Genomic DNA, 5,853 nt, shown 5'->3' on the forward strand with positions numbered 1-5,853 from the left:
CAGGTCAGGAGATTGGTTGTCTGAAGGTTTGAACAGACTCCTTTAAAAGCATGGCTCTAAAGTTCTTCGAGAAAGCAGACTATTTCAAGCAGATCCTAAGATCCAAGGTTCAAGTTTCTGTTAGATGCTGCCCCGTGAAGGACCAACCCAGCTACCCCAGTTCAGACTCCTCATCAGGCAGTTCCACCTCCGACTTGAGAAGAAACCTTAAAATGGGTCCTAGGAGGGGTGAATGTGTGCTCACCGTTGTTGGCCCCTGAAGGTCCCTTGAGTAAGAACGAGGCACCTGATGGCCGAAGGCACTGTCTGTGATCTTGCTGCCAGCCCCTGGTGTGAGGCGAGCGGTGCTTGCAGCTGAGATGTTCTGGTCACACAGCTCTCCCCGAGGACTGTCTTCTGCATGAATCCAGTGAAGGAGGCTGTGGTTGAGGAAGGGCTGAGGTGCCCTCTACTCGCTGGCTGCACTTCCTATCATTATAAGGTCCCTGTGTACTAAAAAAGGAAGCTAAAGCTTCCAACTCCAGTTTAATGAACCTCCTCTTGCTAGTCTTAAAACCTTTGTTTTCTATTTTTTTTTTTTTTTGTGGGTGACTTGTGAATTTTGTGCCTTATACATGGGAATGTCTAAACTCTTTTATTTTAATATATGCACACATGGAATTTTCTGTTTTGTGTTCTTGGGACAAGAAAAAAAAAGAACCCCAAAAAGCTAGAGTGACTTGTCCATCAACTATTAATCTGTATGTGAGGGGGGTCAACAGACATATCCCTACTGCTTTTAAATCAAGAGAGCATGTGTCTCCTGCGCTGTTTTATTAGACGGGGTTCTTGTTCATTCATGGTCAAGAAGATGAACGCCTATGCTAGTCAAGTGACCCAAGGTTCTGATTGTCTCGGTCAAGTTCATGCCAAGAAATGTTAGCAAAACCGAACTGGTTTGGATTGCGCCAAGGCTTGTTAGGGTGTGTATGTGTAAACACTCCAAGTAGAGGGTCTGCTTAAAATGGGAACCAGAAAGTGTTAGGAATTCTGCTGTTATGGGTTCAAAGACTGTATTCTTTTAAAAGTTGGTGGGAAACGTGAGAGAGGAAAGGGATGAGGAAGGTGTTCTTCTGGTGGTGTCTGTGAACAAAGGTTTTTTTTTGGGGGGAGGGGGGTGTTCTCTTTCTTTTCTTTCTTCCTTTTTTTTCCCGCTTTTTCCTGAGATCAGATCTCACTGTGTAACCCAGGCTGTCCTGGAAATCCTTATGTAGACCATGCTGACCTTGAACTCTAGAACTCTATAGAAATCAAGCTGTCTCTGCCTCCCACATGGCAGGGCTAACGGTGTGGCATTCTGAGTCTTGTGGACGGAGATCTGTGATATTCAATGGGCCTGCAGCCCAGGGTCAAGCTGAACTCTGTTCCTCACAGGTCCGTGACATCCGTGAGAAACGTGAGATACTGGCATTCAGTTTCTAGTTAAATTATACAACTATTGCTAACTATGGACTTGGGAACTGATGAGAAAGGAAAAAGAAAGTGATTTCTATGGAGTTGGGACTTGAACCCAAGACCTGCAACATGTTAACAAAGAGTTCTCCCATTGATGTGCACCCCAGGCCAAGCAACCGTGTATTTATAATAGATATTTGGGGAGGGCACTGAGGTGGGGGGACTGTGATCTTCCCTGAAAACACCAGTAGCTAATTGGAATAATGCAAATGCCTTTACAAATGCATAACAAATGGGTGATTTTAACTCTTCAGAGTCCTCAAACAGGGTCATCAAAATGGGCCTATCAGTATGGTAAAGACTAGGCTAGTTTAAAAGTAACCACCAAGAATTGTAAAGAGGAGTATGCATGCCTCTTGATTTTACAATGGAGATTGTCACCCTGCAAAATCAGCATAATGTTTAAAAAGGTATAAGGGAAATAGTTTATCTTGCTCTCCAAAACTAGAAATTTTGGTTGTTGCCTCTCTTAGTTAAGACTTTCAACCCATTAATATGTAAATGCATCTGGTAAGATTAAACCGTCATGAATAAGATTCTTGTGGGTTGATAGAAGGCCCCACTTAGTTCAAGAAGAGGATACACTGGATACATTGTGGGGGGAGGGGGCGGAGGAGGGGCTTGTTTCTCATTTCAGAATACTGACTTTTGTTTGCCGGTGAAGGCTGTTTTTGTTGTTTCTTGTTCAAGGTGTTTGTTTTGTTCGAGATGGACCTCACTGTGTATCTCAGGCTGGCCTGGAACTCCAGATGGATTCTCCCGTCGCAGTCGGCCAAGGAGCTGGGATTACAGGCTGCACCAACACCATATCCAATTCTAATAAAACTAATTTTAAAGTTCTTAAAGATGTCAGGGTTACAATTTCAGCTCTTAAGTCTCTCAATAACAATAGTGTAAGCCATGGACTGGAAGTTTGAAATAGAATTCAGAGCCCTGACAGGAGGGTAGTTTAGCCCTGTTTCGGTCGCCCTCCATTTGTTTGGTTACTATTCTGTAGTTCCACCTGCATCCTCCAGAGGGTGATGTTGTCGCACTCAGTACACTCTCAGAGCTTGTTGCCAAGGCTTCACCGCTAGAACTGTGTTTTGCTTGGTTAAAGAAAAAGAGTGGGATTTTTTTCTGTCTCTATAAACCTACTTACGTGAATAATCATTAAGCAGATTTTGCACATGGATTTTTGTCGTGTTGGTAATGAACCCAGAGCTCATTCTAAAGCTGGGTTTTATTTAGCCTGCCAACTGCCAACTGAAAGAGGTTGAACACTACATCTATCTAAAACTAGGAAGATATAAAAACTTTGAAAAATAAGTCTACTGCAGAATAAACTACCCTTCGAAGAAATGTGGAGTTGATTTATCTGCAGATTTCAATATAATTGCATAGATATTCTTAGCTACATTACAATCTTATTAAAGATCTTGGATTTTGAATTGATTTTGGCCTACATTATTTTGAGATATAAAAATTATGAATTACATTGTTGTGTTCTTCAGAGTCAGCCTGAGTGGATCACAAAGTCAGATCCACAGAGTTTTTTGAAAATAGTGTTTGATTCTTTCGTGAAAGTTGTCTGATAATCTTGCCTAACCCCAAATCCCCGTCATGTGTCACTGGGATTGTCCCTTGCCCAAGCAATTGGCTTCCTCCGTTTACAAAGGTTCCCCTGCCTTTCAAGGAGCTGTGCAGAAAGATCGGTGGAAAGGTGGGTCTTTTGTTTGTCTTGATTTTGTTTTTTAAAAGCAATATCTGATTATTGAAGAAAATGTAGAAAAGGGAGAGGAACCATTTTCAATAATAAAATGTATGTTAATAATGCCATCTAAAAGTCCCTGGAGGCAGGGGATTTTTAAGATTTTTAAAGATTTTTAAGCAACTGACTACTTTCATTTTATAAAGTACGAAATCAGCAGTCTTCACTCAGTTCAGCTTACAGGAATACCAAGAGCTCCATCGCACCCCCTCCCGACGTTACGCTACGTACATAACCTGATGACGCCAGGTTAGCAGACAAAGTAGGTGGCGCACTGGCTCTCCTGTTGAGAGAACGGTAGACATGCCTCCTCAGACTCAGATGCCCAGCAAGGACTGTGCAAGAGAGCCTTTAGCTGGAGCCCAGCCTGAAAACTGCGTATGTGAATCCACTGATAGTCATCCCGCAAATAGCTAGGACTGCCGAGTACCAGGCTTTGCTCTAAGCACCTGGAACCCAGTAGCAAAGAAAGCACTCAGTCCCCTTAGTTGTAGAGAAACAGAAAACGGAGTAGATGAAGTATTCGTTGTGTTATCGGTGCCAGGAGAAAAAGTCAGGAAGAGGTGTGAGCGGGAGAGCTAGGGCGAGTTTGGCTAGGCTTGGTTTAGTTTGGTTTATTCTATGAGTGTGGTGTTTTGCCTTTAAGTATGCCTGGGCTTCCAATTTGTATAGGGCCCATGAAAGCTAGAAAAGGGCACTGGATCTTCTGAAACTGGAGTTACTGGTGGTTGTGAGCCACCATGTGGGTGCTGAGAATTGACCTCAGGTCCTTTGCAAGAGCCACCATCAGCTCTTAAGAGCTAAGCCATCACCCCAGCCCTATGGTTTTGATACAGAGTCTCATGTTGCACAGGTTGGAAGGAGAGTGGTGAGAACAGAGGTAGGTGGTTAGGATGGAGCACCCAAGCCCTTATGGGGACTTTACTGAAACTTCAGGAAATGTGGGGGTGGGTGTTCTGGTCGCTCTTAATTTTTTAAATTATCAATTACTCATTATTATTCTATTTCCTTCCATTTACACAAGACCAGGTCATTGTTAGATTCTTCCATTCGTGGGCCTGGCCCAGCAAGCTCTTGCCTTCCTGTGGGCACACATTTGGGGGTGGCAGATTGTTCCCAGAGTATTTTTAAACTGCTCAGGAGGCTGGGTTCTGCTTCCTAGAAAGACTTCAAATATTTCCTTCTCATTCTGTTAGCATTTGAATTGTACTCTGGGTAATTTCTCTGGGCAGACATGGAAAGACACCTCGTCAGCAGAGTCTATAAATAACTGTTCCAGCTTTTATGACACTTGACTAATCCTGAGTTTTTCTCTCAATTTCTTTCACACACACCCCAATAACAAGCCTGTTAATACTTCCCATTTTTGTTGCCCCTGCTTTACAATAAGGAATTGAGGCATAAATAAATAATTAACACAGGACTACCTGGTTTGGTAATGGAGTCTTCCAGAAACTCAGGCCTTTGGATCCGAAGCTTCCATTCTTCCCCACCAGAATCAAGCGAATGTAGGGAAAAAAATGTTCCCCCATGCCTTTGTGTGAACTAGGAGAGCTTTTAAATCGAGAGAAGGGGGCGATGTAGATTCCCTCTACATCCCTCCCTCAGTAGTAAAACAAACCTTTGTGTGCAGTTCTCGGCACATTTCTGCACACACTGGCCACACTTTTCCTCAGAGTGACACTGCTGGGCTGGCTGCTACCAGAGATGAAATTCCATATGCACACAGCACCAGGATTAAGCTACAATTCCCAGAAAGACTTTCTAGACCATAAACCTGCTTAAAGAACCACGAACTGGCCTCAAATTACCTCTCCACGTCTTTGGGTGGCAGGATGCTGTAAGTGTATCTCATTTCTCATTCATGTAAACGGCATTATTCCAGGCTGAGCCAACTTTTTCTCAAAGACAGCTAAAGAAATATGTGTTCTGTATACTGACTCTTGGAATCTGATTCTGATATAAGAATAATGCCATAGCTTGGCTGATATAAAAATAATGCCATAGCCCCAATAGGGGCTGTTTGCCTTCAGCAAACACCATTGGCAGTCACTCCCATCATTTACAATGAGCAGAATGCTTTGGGTTCTGTACACAGGCCAGTACCCACTCTCTGGGCTCCCAAGCATCTCTCTCCAGAGCAGGACACCCTTGCATTTGGGAAGGCTTTCTTTCCACCAGGATGGGATGAGATGTGCATCATCCTCTCAGAGACACAGAGTTAGAGAGGGTGTTCTGCTGTATCTTGAGTAATTTCTTTTGTTTTCTTCCACATTTCTTTTCTAGTGTCATGTTCCCATTATCACAGATTCTCCTAGGCATCAGGGGGAGCAGGGTCCCCAAACCACAGACAGGCCTGCTTACCCATCCTCTGTTACTGTGGTCCTCAGGTCTACAGGAGAACCCTACCGTGCCTTTTTCTTTCCCATCTTAATTCCCAACTGTATTGTGTCGTGTCCCACAAAAAGTATGCCAAAAGGATACTTTGCTGTGCAAGCCCCAGAACCCATGTTTTTAAAAATGGGTACCATATTGTACACTTGTAATCCCAGTGCTGGGTGCCGGGCAGGGCAGGGGGCATGGAGACAGGAGGACCCCTGGGCTTCCTG

The sequence above is a fragment of the Mus caroli genome, chromosome 1 (genome assembly GCF_900094665.2).
Source record: "Mus caroli chromosome 1, CAROLI_EIJ_v1.1, whole genome shotgun sequence".
NCBI lineage: Eukaryota > Metazoa > Chordata > Mammalia > Rodentia > Muridae > Mus > Mus caroli.